The sequence below is a fragment of the Balaenoptera borealis genome, assembly GCF_965194805.1.
Source record: "Balaenoptera borealis genome assembly, chromosome: 4".
Lineage (NCBI taxonomy): Eukaryota > Metazoa > Chordata > Mammalia > Artiodactyla > Balaenopteridae > Balaenoptera > Balaenoptera borealis.
Window position 1 is genome coordinate 109,342,591 of NC_138861.1, and position 13,695 is coordinate 109,356,285.

The 13,695-nt window shown below is 38.3% G+C and overlaps 1 long non-coding RNA gene across 1 annotated transcript in view; it reads right to left on the reverse strand.

Annotated features, from left to right (window-relative positions):
• Positions 1-13,695, reverse strand: part of LOC309627530 — a 439,048-nt gene that overhangs the window by 44,590 nt on the left and 380,763 nt on the right. The window lies entirely within an intron of this gene.

A 13,695-nucleotide genomic window follows, 5' to 3' on the forward strand; every position in this document is an offset into this window, starting at 1 on the left:
GCTTATGTGATTCTCTAGAGCATAATCTGCTATTTAATTATCAAAAGATTTGATTTTACATATGGTATATTCTAATTATGACAGAGTGAATGTCTTACCCATTTCCACCCTGGGATGAGACGTCTATTCTTCATCTTCCAGCCTTATGCTCTGCTTTCTACCGTGAGTAAAAGAAACCGCACCCCTGTCTCTTCTCATGTCCCTGCCATGTTTTTTGCTGACCCAGTGTTTCAACTTTTCTGTTCTCTTCTCTTCCAAACACTCCCAGTCAGATGGGGCAGGGGGTCAGCAGTAAAAATGAAGCCGCAGTTATGTCTGTGAAAAAAAAAAATGGGTTAGGGTTCAGGAACCTGGCATTGATCTTCACTCAGCCACTCATGAGACCTTGAGAATGTCTCTTAATCCCTCCAAGTCTCAGTTTCCTTATCTATTAAATAGAATGTGGTGGCCATAAAAATGTACCTCTCAGATTTCCCATTGCATAGAATGTAACTGACCAAAAGTTCCAGGCATGCTGTCTGAAATCCATCACCACACCGGCACCACCAGCCAAAGTCTGAGTGTAGCAGGGTCACTTCTGGGAGAAGCAGGTGCATTTCTGGGAGATGTAGGACTCCTCTGACCAGTGACTTTGGCCCAAAGACTCTCTATCAGCTTTGTCAAAACTTTCCTTGAACTGCACATCGGTCAAAGACTTCTGCTACTCAAAATTCCTTCCTCTCTCCTCCAAGGGGGTAAAACCTGCATCATGGTCTGATGGTTCCCCCATTCTCCACTGTTCCTTCACCTTTTTCCCTCAAGGTCAATTTCCATAATCAATCTCTTACATATTTAATGGCGTCTTAGCATCTGTCTCTTACAGGACTTGAAGTAACACATTGAGACGACATCCACATATGTGGTTGTGAAGATGGTATCAGTGAAAATGTTTTACAAAGTACACAAGGTTTTATAAGGTATAAAGCATCACATGAAAGATAAAGCATCATTCATTTATTCATCACTTAGGTACTGAATACCCACCATGAGCTGGGCTCCAGGCAAAGGATCAGGAGATACAAAGGAATAATGTTCTTTCTTGAGATCATAGGCTGGAGGAGCTATCCAGATCGCTCATGACTTTGCATACATTAGGTAATAATACATTTTGGTAGGGAAATGGAAAAAAAAGAGTAAGGAATAAAGATGAAGGAAGGAGGGAGAAAGAGCAGCTATTACACCAAAGCAGTGCAAGTGTCAGATTGTGGATATTCAAGTGTATGTGAAAGTTTTTTAAACTGTGCTCTGCTAAACACAATTTGACGCTCCACTCCTGAAAGAGCCTTGCAGCACATGGGTAGCTTTTGGGGATGCAACGGTTGCAATGCTTTTGCAGGGAAATTCTTCACTGTTGTCACCATTTCATGGCCCAGAATATTCAGCTCAACAACAGACCTCGAAAGAATATGCTCTGTGTTGTAATTTTCCAAAGGCAACATGATTATAAAACCCAAACAGATGGAAAGACGATTGCACTGGATGAAGAAAGCTGTTAGCAGTTTCCATTTGTAGACAAAACCATTGTTTTTGAACAGATCGCTGCCAGAATTTGATGAATCTGGTACTCTTTGCACCCTCTGCTTTGCAGAAAGCCCTGAAACTCTGGCAGACTTTGCAAACAGTTGCAGGATGCTATTTTTGTACATTTGTTTATGTCGAAGGCATTGACTCACAGAGTTTCACATTTAGCTTGCTGCTAATCTTGAAACTGCCATTAATGTACAGTTCCCAACCCTGAAAATTGGACTACAAAATAAATGGCTGTGCGATCATCTTTTATTTAAAATATTACTGCACCCCATCACTCTATGTCAAGGCCTGGCTTGTTTATGAGCATGCTTGATTATATAATTACATATTAGAAACCATTTGTAAGGAAAATTGATTGGTGTACTTTACAGCAAGGATTTCACCAGAAATAACCCTGTCTTTAGCTGCAGGAGTGGAAGACCAGGTTAGAAATGACAAAACAACTTCAGGAGCCTGTCACCATCTTGTTTATTCCTCATCACAGAAGAAGTAATTGCCCAAGGAACAATGAGGGACAGAAGTGTTGACTTTGAATAACTATGATCCACAAATCAGATTTTAGGCAATATTATGGGGTACTGGAAAGAGTTTTCAACAGGGATTCATGAGGCTTAAGTTCTAGCTTCAACCTTGCTGGTAATTTCTAGGCAATGCTCAGCCTCCTGAAATCTCCACTCCTCTGTCAATAAAATGGGAATTCAACAGTGGGTTGCTGAGGCTAAGAGGAAGGCAGGGTCCACACAGATTCAGGGGAGATGAGCAGAATCTCAGGCTTAGATGAGCATCACTCAAGACTAGAAGATCGATGGACGATGAGTGGATGGCTAGCACTTGGTGGTCCCTCCTTGCAGGTCCAGGGTCCCAGACGGAGGCTTTCCATTCCTCTCTCTCATGCTTTCCTGTCTCTTCCCCAGCCTGGGACCACTTTTTTTTCCATGATCTCTGCCAATAGGAAAATTTGTCCTGTAAAAAAGTGCCTCTACATCTTTTCTGTGGCAAGAGTTTGTAGCCTTTGTTTCTAGTTCTGCAGATTATTTGTGTCTAATGATCTGGGAATGAAGAAAATACACCAGTTAAAACCTCAAAATATTACCAGTCCAAGGAAATAGAATAACAATAACAACAATAATACTAATGATACCTGCCCTTCCAAAAGTATTGGCTTCTCCTGAGGAACAAATGCCATGAAAGGAGAATTGTCAGAACTGTTGAAGTGATTCTTTGGCTTAAAGGAGTTTTGTTTTTCTTTTTAATTACTTCTTCTTGGATTTTTTTTTTAATTCCTGAAGTAATTTAGATTAGTTGCAGAAAACAAATGGGAATACACATGAGGAAAATAGAGGAAGAAGAAGAAGAAGGAGAAGGAGAAGGAGGAGGGGGGGAGGAGAAGAAGAAGAAGAAGAAGAAGAACAAGAACAAGAACAAGAACAAGAAGAAGAAAAAGAAGAAGGAGGAGGAGGGGGAGAAGGAGAAAGAGAAGGAGAAGGAGGAGAAGAAGAAGGGGAAGGAGGAGGAGGAGGGAGAGGAGAAGGGGAGGGGGGAGGGGGAGGAGCAGGAGAAGGAGAAGAAGGGGAAGAAGAGGAAGGGGAAGGAGAAGAAAAAGAAGAAGAAGAAGGTGGTGGAGGAGAAGGAGGTAAAGAAGGAGGAGAAGGAGGAGGAGAATAAAGGGGGGAGGAGGGGAAAATGAAAGAGGGATGAAGAGGGAGAGAGAAAGAAAAAGAGAAGAGGGGAAGAGAGGAGAGGAGAGGAGAGAAGAGAAGGGAACAATTCATAGCCCCTCTTCATAATTCCTCCATTGAAAGAGAACCACCATTAACATTTTAAGGCATCTTCTCATATTTTTTCCTGTGAATGCAAAATAAAAATTTACAGGAGTGGAATCACATTGTAGTATTGTACTATTACCTGCATTTTTAACTCCACTATATAACAAAAATAACTTCCCATTTTATAACATATTTCTTTGCACAATTTTGAACAGTTGTGTTGTATTCCATTGTATATATGCACTGTAATTCATAAACATGCTGGAAATTTCTTGGTCACCATATCTTTTCACATGTTCTTACTTGTTTCCAGTTTCCTGGCATTTTTCTAAGAATGTTACTGCTGTTATGAAGGCAAAACATAACAACTGTAACCAGACCAAAGATTCTCTTGGAAAGCAGATATGTTGAAAAGTTTGCAAATGAGCCCTTTCCTTATAAACTCATTCGTCTCTTCTACCAGGTTACAAGCTCTTTCAGACAATTGCCTCCACTTGCTGTAACACGTTTGTGATCTTCCTGAGAACAGCTATGATGCTTTACTTGCCTCCCCAATACCAGTGCCCATGCTAGGGTCCAGCACATAGTTTATACCTCAATAAATAATTGTCAAAATGAACTAAACTAAATCCTTCCCCCTCATCCTGCAAGTCTCAACTCAGAAATCACCTGATTTTTCTATGAATGCATAGCTCACGTTTTCCACTACAGTATTTTATTCATATCCTCTAGCATTTATCACAATAGATTTGCTATGTCTGCATAGATTTCTTTCTCTACATGCTTATTCCCAGCACCTAGAAGATTCTGACATAAAATAACAGAATTAACAGCCAGAGATTTTTTGTTTTTTTGTTTTTTGGGTTTTTTTTTTTTGCAGCTAGCATAAAATCATACACAATGTTGATACTTAATGAATGCTTGCTGAACTGAATTGAATTGAACTGAATTGAGCTGAATTGGTGCTAGGCTTTCCAACAGCAGAACTGAATAAATTGCTACCTCTTTATCTCTAGTTTGAAACTTAATGATCTTACTGAAGTCCAATGATAGATGAGCACAACATGAACTGTTCCCCCTTTATCACCTTTCAAAACCAAAAATGCTGACACTTTTCATGCCCTCTTGATTTTTTTCCTTCTTAAAAAGGATAAGGTCAGACATGGTTTACTTGCAGTGATTGTATTGATTTCATTCTAGAGATGCAATTGGATCTTCCCCTTGCAGAAGATTGCCATTGACTTTTACTTGGAGAGACAGATACTGACCATGGGATGTTTTAGGGAAAGTCAAGACTCAGTATTCAGATGTGATCAAACCAGTTAGCTGAAATTTTTACTCCAGAATAGCTAACCCTCATCATCTTGTTGGATGGGCTCCTTCATGTCATTTCCAAAAAGCAAAGAAATAGTAAATTATTTAACCTTTTAAATCAAATCAAATCTGTATCCTTTTCAAGCTCATCATTGTTATTGCAAGTCATGTATGTAGGACACCAAAGAATAATGAGGATAAGAACTAACTGAGTGAGCAAATCTGGGATGAATAAGAGTATAAGTCTTTACCTTGGAAGAGGGCTGCCCAGTGTATAAAACACTGTTGTAACCAACGACCCAATTGTCTTTGAAAACATTCCTACAAGCAAGAATATATTTATCCCCATTGTACAGAAGGGAAAACCAAGGCTCAGAAAGCATAAAGAACAAACTGAAAATAACAGAGTTGGTCTAATGTCAAAACCCTTGCTCTTTCTACAATATCTTTCTACTATATGATTTAGCTTTTGTGAAATGAAACTGTTCATAAACACTTTTATTTTTAACATCTTTATTGGAGTATAATCGTGCTACAATGTTGTTTTAGCCTCTGCTGTACAACAAACTGAATCAGCTATATGTATACATATATCACCATATCTCCTCCCTCTTGTGCCTCCCTCCCCCCATCCCTATCCCACCCCTCTAAGTGGTCACAAAGCACCAAGTTGATCTCCCTGTGCTATGCAGCTGCTTCCCACTTAGCTAGCTATTTTACATTTGGTAGTGTATGTATATGAATGCTACCCTCTCACTTCGTCCCAGCTTACCCTTCCCCCTCCCCGTGTCCTCAAGTCCATTCTCTACCTCTGCGTCTTTATTCCTGTCCTGCCCCTAGGGTCATCAGAACCTTTTTTTTTTTTTTTTTTAGATTCCATATATATGTGTTAGCATACGGCATTTGTTTTTCTCTTTCTGACTTACTTCACTCTGTATGACAGACTCCAAGTCCATCCACCTCACTACAAATAACTCAACTTTGTTTCTTTTTATGGCTGAGTAATATGCCATTGTATATACGTGCCACATCTTCTTTATCCATTCATCTGTCGATGGACACTTAGGTTGCTTCCATGCCCTGGCTGTTGTAATAATGCTGCAATGAACACTGTGGTACAAGTAGCTTTTTGAATTATGGTTTTCTCAGGGTATATGCCCAGTAGTGGGATTGCTGGGTCATAGGGTAGTTCTATTTTTAGTTTTTAAACAAACCTCCATACTCTTCTCCATATTGCCTATATCAATTTACATTCCCACCAACATTGCAAAAGGGTTCCCTTTTCTCCTCACTCTCTCCAGCATTTATTGTTTGTAGATTTTTTGATGATGGCCATTCTGACTGGTGTGAGGTGATACCTCATTGTAGTTTTGATTTGCATTTCTCTAATGTTTAATGATGTTGAGCATCCTTTCATGTGTTTGTTGGCAATCTGTATATCTTCTTTGGAGAAATGTCTATTTAGGTCTTCTGTCCATTTTTGGATTGGGTTGTTTTTTTGATATTGAGCTGCATGAGCTGCTTGCATATTTTGCAGATTAATCCTTTGTCAGTTGCTTCATTTGCAAATATTTTCTCCCATTCTGAGCATTTTCTTTTCATCTTGTTTATGGTTTCCTTTGCTGTGCAAAAGCTTTTAAGTTTCATTAGGTCTCAGTTGTTTATTTTTGTTTTTATTTCCATTTCTCTAGGAGGTGGGTCAAAAAGGATCTTTCTGTGATTTATGTCATAGAGTGTTCTGCCTATCTTTTCCTCTAAGAGTTTAATAGTGTCTGGCCTTACATTTAGGTCTTTAATCCATTTTGAGTTTATTTTTGTGTATGGTGTTAGGGAGTGTTCTAATTTCATTCTTTTACATGTAGCTGTCCAGTTCTCCCTGCACCACTTACTGAAAAGGCTGTCTTTTCTCCACTGTATATTCTTGCCTCCTTTATCCAAGATAAGGTGACCATAGGTGCACGGGTTTATCTCTGGGCTTTCTATCCTGTTCCATTGATCTATATTTCTGTTTTGGTGCCAGTACCAAACTGTCTTGATTACTGTAGCTTTGTAGTATAGTTTGAAGTCAGGGAGCCTGATCCCTTCAGCTCCGTTTTTCTTTCTCAATATTGCTTTGGCTACTCGGGTCTTTTGTGTTTCCATACAAATTGTGAGATTTTTTGCTCTAGGTCTGTGAAAAATGCCATTGGTAGTTTGATAGGGATTGCATTGAATCTGTAGATTGCTTTTGATAGTATAGTCATTTTCACAATGTTGAATCTTCCAATCCAAGAACATGGTATATCTCTCTATCTGTTTGTATCATCTTTAATTTCTTTCATCAGTGTCTTATAATTTTCTGCATACAGGTCTTTTGTCTCCTTAGGTAAGTTTATTCCTAGGTATTTTACTCTTTTTGTTGCAATGGCAAATGGGAGTGTTTCTTACTTTCTCTTTCAGATTTTTCATCATTAGTGTATAGGAATGCAAAAGATTTCTGTGCATTAATTTTGTATCCTGATAATTTACCAAATTCATTGATTAATTCTAGTAGTTTTCTGGTAGCATCGTTTGGATTCTCTATGTATAGTATCAGGTCATCTGCAAACAGTGAGAGTTTTACTTATTTTCTGATTTGGATTTCTTTTATTGCTTTTTCCTCTCTGATTGCTGTGGTTAAAACTTCCAAAACTATGTTGAATAATAGTGGTGAGAGTGGACAACCTTATCTTGTTCCTGATCTTAGAGGAAATGGTTTCAGTTTTTCAGCTTTGAGAATGATGCTGGCTGTGGGTTTGTCATATGAGGCCTTTATTATGTTGAGTTAGGTTCCCTATGCCCACTTTCTGGAGATTTTTTATCATAAATGGATGTTGAATTTTGTTGAAAGATTTTTCTGCATCCATTGAGATTATCATATGGTTTTTACACTTCAGTTTGTTAATATGGTTTATCACATTGATTGATTTGCATATTGAAGCATCCTTTCATTCCTGGGATAAACCTCACTTGATCATGGTGAATGATCCTTTTAATGTGCTGTTGTGTTCTGTTCGCTAGCATTTTGTTGAGGATTTTTGCATCTATGTTCATCAGTGATATTGGTCTGTAGTTTTCTTTTTTTGTGAGATATTTGTCTGGTTTTGGTATCAGGGTGATGGTGGCCTTGTAGAATGAGTTTGGGAGTATTCCTCCATCTGCTATACTTTGGAAGAGTTTGAGAAGGTTAGGTGTTAGCTCTTCTCTAAATGTTTGATAGAATTCACCTGTGAAGCCATCTGGTCCTGAGCTTTTGTTTGTTGGAACATTTTTAATCACAGGTTCGATTTCAGTGCTTGTGATTAGTCTGTTCATATTTTCTATTTCTTCCTGCTTCAGTTTTGGAAGACTGTGGTTTTCTAAGAATTTGTCCATTTCTTCCAGCTTGTCCATTTTATTGGCATATAGTTGCTTGTTGTAATCTCTCATGATCCTTTGTATTTCTTCAGTGTCAGTTGTTACTTCTCCTTTTTCATTTCTAATTCTGTTTTTTTTTTTTTCATTTCAAATTCTGTTGATTTGAATTCTCCCTTTTTTTCTTGATGAGTCTGGCTAATGGTTTATCAATTTTGTTTATCTTTTCAAAGAACCAGCTTTTAGTTTTATTGATCTTTGTTATGGTTTCCTTCATTTCTTTTTCATTTATTTCTGATCTGATCTTTATGATTTCTTTCTTTCTGCTAACTTTTGGGGTTTTTTGTTCTTCTTTCTCTAATTGCTTTAGGTGTAAGGTTAGGTTGTTTATTTGAGATGTTTCTTGTTTCTTGAGGTAGGATTGTATTGCTATAAACTTCCTTCTTAGAACTGCTTTTGTTGCATCCCATAGGTTTTGGGTTGCTGTGTTTTCATTGCCATTTGTTTCTAGGTATGTTTTGACTTCTTCTTTGATTTCTTCAGTGATCTCTTGGTTACTTAGTAGTGTATTGTTTAGTCTCCATGTATTTGTATTTTTTACAGATTTTTTCCTGTAATTGATATCTAGTCTCATAGCATTGTGGTCAGAAATGATACTTGATACGATTTCAACTTTCTTGAATTTACCAAGGCTTGATTTGTGACCCAACATATGATCTATCCTGGAGAATGTTCCATGAACACTTTAGAAAGTGTATTCTGTTGTTTTTGATGGAATGTCCTATAAATATCAATTAAGTCCATCTTGTTTAATGTGTCATTTAAAGCCTGTGTTTCCTTATTTATTTTCATTTTAGATGATCTGTCCATTGGTGAAAATGGGGTGTTAAAGTCCCCTACTATTATTGTGTTACTGTTGATTTCCCCTTTTATAGCTGTTAGCATTTGCCATAAACACTCTTCTATGTAGCATCTCATCTGATACAACTCTCCAACTATTGGGAGTACTAGCTGCTGATGGTTCACAGCTGAGTTCTTTCCCATGACCTTTGGCATAGATGAGCTGCCTCATGCCATGTTACAATTCTTCCTCAGGGATAGCCCACATCCAGTGACTAGGAGATATGGAGGATACAGACCCAGCTGCCACCTAGATTTGTAACAATTCTGAAGGGCCATCCCAGCTCCAAAACTCCCTATGAAATCATCTGAGATCTCTACTGCAAATGCACTATCTTTCCCCTCTGACCTCACTCCCTCTCCGTTGTTGTTGTAAAAGTACTCCCTATACATAAATCTTTATCTCAGGATGTTTCCCAGGGAACACAAACTAGGACAGTGCTAGGAGTGGTCTAAGGAACAGATTTTAAAGTGGGACTTTGGAGCTGGATCACCTGCCTGCTGGTGAGGTGATGAGGGCTCCATCGCAAGTGGTAGATGAAATACTAATAGCCCTAGACAGTTGTTACAATTTTCACCTGTAGAGAACAGAGACAGAATATTGGTGAATATTGGTGGAACTAGCAGGGGCAATATGTCAAGTGTTGCAAATGTTTGGGAAAAGCAATAATTACAAGGACTGTGGAAGTGGATGACTTTTGCTGGGGGATGCATTAGAGAAGGGTTGAAGATGCTCAATCACAAATTTAGGGAGTTCCACATCAAGATGATGACTATGTGAGGATTCCAGCCCATACTGACTTAAAACAAGGAGTGATCCTGCCCCTGGGGCCCCTAGATCAGGAATGGAGCGATTTTTACTTCCTGACAGGCAGGGTCAATGCCCCTACCCAGCCTTGAAGTAGTTACAGAAGGTGGACCATCTCCCCTCTGCTTCCCATAAGAATATGGGAGTAAAATCTCTGTGGGGGAATGAAGCACGAGGGAAGGAGGCAGAGCACAACCTTTAAAAGAATGATATAGCCATAAGACATGACAAAAACTGGTTAGAACCAACTAGGTCCAAGATGACAGAAGATTCGACTTCCAGTGGACCTTGAGCCTCATTATATGCACACTGTAATACATTACCATCTAAATGACACACCCACAGGTGCCATGATAGTCCTGAGGCTAACCATAAAAGGCTAAAGAGTGGGCAGTGACCCAATTCCTGGAAATCTCTGCCCCTTCCCCAAATAGTTGGAATAATCCTTCCACTCATTAGCCTATGGAATTACCCAGCCCACAAAAACTAACCACACCACATTTTGGGGCCTCTCGCCTTTTGAGATGGCCCACACTCTGTCTGTGGCATGTATTTCTCTCTAAATAAATCCACTTCTTACCTATCAAAACAAGAACAAAAACAAACAAACAAAAACAAATTTAAGGCAATGTGCAAAACCCAGCGATCCTCCTTGGCAGCATACAGATTCTTCATCTTCTGCAGCCAAAGGACAGAAAAAACTAAGGATCAGACCCAGGATGTAAGTAGAGGGGAAATGGAGCTCAGAGAAGTTTGAATTCTCAACCCTCGCACGTCTCCTCTGCTATGTCAGAGCTCTGATTAGAAAGGAGTGGGACTCCAATGTGCAGGACGGAGACCTTGGTGTCAATGCCCTCAGAAATCTTCAATCTGCATGTTCTCCTGACACCTGTGGACTTGGAGAAGTGGCCCATTCCTCCATGTTAAATCCTAGTTCTCCTCCCCTTGCTTAAATATGATGCAGAGGTCTCTGCATTGCAAGATAACTTGAGCCCACTCCCCAATCCCAGGTGTGCCTCCATCTCCCCACCCAGCCACCAGACCAATAACTAAGGTCAAATCACAATATCATTCAGCCAGGAAAGTGCTTAGCCTGCTGAGGGAGGAAAGAGATTATACTCTGAAGGAGCTGCAGGACCTGGTCAACATGTACGGGCAGCTTCTGGGTGAGTATGTACAGGACTGGATCAGAGGGTATGGGATCCGGGTGGGTGTGGGTGAAATATAAAGACAGATAAAGGAGATTTTGTTGATATTGTCACCTACTCTGTAATATTGGATTTGCCAGGATTAAGACAAATCTCGGGACCCAGGGTAGATCCTCAACTTCATATATAAGAACATGGGATGCTACATGTAACTGAGGAGGACATGAAGTTACTGTAGCTTTTCAAAGTGTTGATCAAATAATGGGTTTGTCCTATAAAACAAGATGCTACATGTCTATATATAAAGAGAAAATCTAAGTGGCTGCAAGGTAGGAAGGCCAAGTATGGACCAAGAAATCAACCAAGAGAAAATTTAAGGCATCCCATGGGCACAGAGTACTCAAAGGGGACAGAAATTTCCAAAAAGCAATCTGATTCTTACACTCTTATCAGTCAAATTCAGATTAGAGCAGACAATAACAATCCGGATGCAACAAAAAATCCTGGAAGAGTTTCAGAGCTGAAAGAAAATTTTCTTCATGTGGTATTTAAAAGAAGTCAATTTAATGACTAGGGTATTTTAATTGTTTTGGGTTTTTTTTGTTTTGTTTCTGCTTTTAACCTTAACAAAATATGTATACTCATAGCTATGTCTAAAAAAATTTTAAACAGTTAATTATACTATTGGGTAAACATAGAAATAAGTATTGTGAAATGAAGCAATGTGTACAGATACTTTGACCCAGCGACTCCACTTCTGGAAATATAACCTACAGATAGATATCTTACTGATATCCATGCCTCTGTGGGTGAAAATGTATGTAGAAGGACATTCACTGTAGCATGGTTTGCATTGGCTAAGGAAGAAAAAGAGTAAAACAACTAAATCTGTGAGGCTAATTAAAGTATGCCACACTAATATGATAGAATACCAGCCAGCTCTCCCTTTAAAAATGTAAGTTAGATCATTGTGCTGATAGCTCCAAAATACAGTTTTAACTGAAAAAAAAAAAAAGTACAGAACCATTCTGCCTCAAGTTTGTTTCAAGTTGTATGTATGTGTTTTTGTATGAATTCACACAAGAAGTTTCTGGATAAATACAAAATCAATATTAGTGCTGACCTCTCTTCAGTGCAGGATGGGGGGTGGGGGGAACTGCACTTCTCAAATTTGAAAACGTCTCATTGTAACTTTTAGCATTCTGTACCATTTGCACTGTTTAAATGTTTCATCCTGTTCATTTATCAAGTTATTTTTAAATAATAGAAAGGTAATGTTTTAGGTGAAAAAAAGAGAACCAAGAAATCCAAACTAATTTTAAATGGTAGAATGTTGACTAGCATTGGAAAGTAATTCTCATGGCTGAGCAAGGTGAGCAAAGCTGAGAAAATTGGTTAGAAATTCAAACTCATAACAAGGAATCAAGTAACCAGCAGTCACGGGCCTTGACAGATAAACATCATGTACAAGAAGCATTGATCCTCAGCCTGATCACAGAACAAAACAAGACTAAGTTTTGGCTATATTCCCATGACATTGAAGTGTCTAATGAAAACAAAAGCACACAGCTAAAGACCTAGTTACTCTGCCCTCATGATATGATGTCTCAATCTGGAGACATAATATGGACTACAGACTGATTTTTAAATTTCCATGTGGGCATCTAGAATGGGGAAAAAAAGAGAGACATTGGCCATTATTAAGAATTCCAGTAGGTGACACTTAGGAGAGAATGTCTTCTTCTTTCAAGCTCTTGATTATAACAAAAAGGGAATTCAGAAAGGGTTAATATTCTCCAGAACCAACTGAATTTACCTGTGCCATGTTGAATGCTTAAGTTCCCAAACAGGATCAGCATAACTTAGAAGAAACCCCAAAAAATTCGAGGTCAGAAAAGCTGGTTTCAAGCCTCAGGCATAATAATAATGTTAAGTCACTTAAATTTTAGACCTCAATTCTTTAATGAAAGAGGACTATAAAATTTCACAGGTAACTTAGGTATTAAATAGAAAGCAAAGCAGTCTAATATTCATGTCCATTTGCAGAATGAGACAGATCACAGACACACACATGTGGGCACACACATGAACACACACATACACTTTCAACAAAATTTTAGAATGTTCTTAAACTCCATAAAACCTATTCATAGACTCTCGATAAGTATCTCTACAAACATATCATCTACTCATTCTTATGAAAGATACAATGTTAATGTTTAATCAAAACAACATATATATATGTGTATATATACACATATATATATGTGTGTATATGTGCTCCATGCAGCAAAGATATATTTCATAAACTCTTATTTCTTTCTCCAAAGGATTGACAATCACCTCATCTCAGACACCCACATAACAGCTAGTGATAATGGCAACTTCTACTTTTGAGGGATTACCCAGCACCTATCAAATGTTTGCACACAGATCCCAAGAATCCTAACCACATAGTTAATAACATTTTCATATGTTGCCTCTCTTTTGAATCCAACTGCTAAAGAAAAAAATCCTTAAAAAGCCTATCCAAGGAATGTAAAAGGAATGTATGCTTTTCAACAAATTCATTTAAATATCCATATTATGGGATACTTATCCCTCTATCCATCTTTTACTCAGCGTTCCAATCAGCCACAGGGCAATTACTAATGCGTACATTTCTTATTATTTTCTCTTACATTTCTTTCAGTTGAAATTAAGCTTCACAGACTAACATCTTCTATCATAGTCACATTGCCTTTTCACATGTTAGACTTGATCTTTTTCCCTGAATTTTACAAAGTGATATTTATGTCCAATTACAATTTTATAGAAA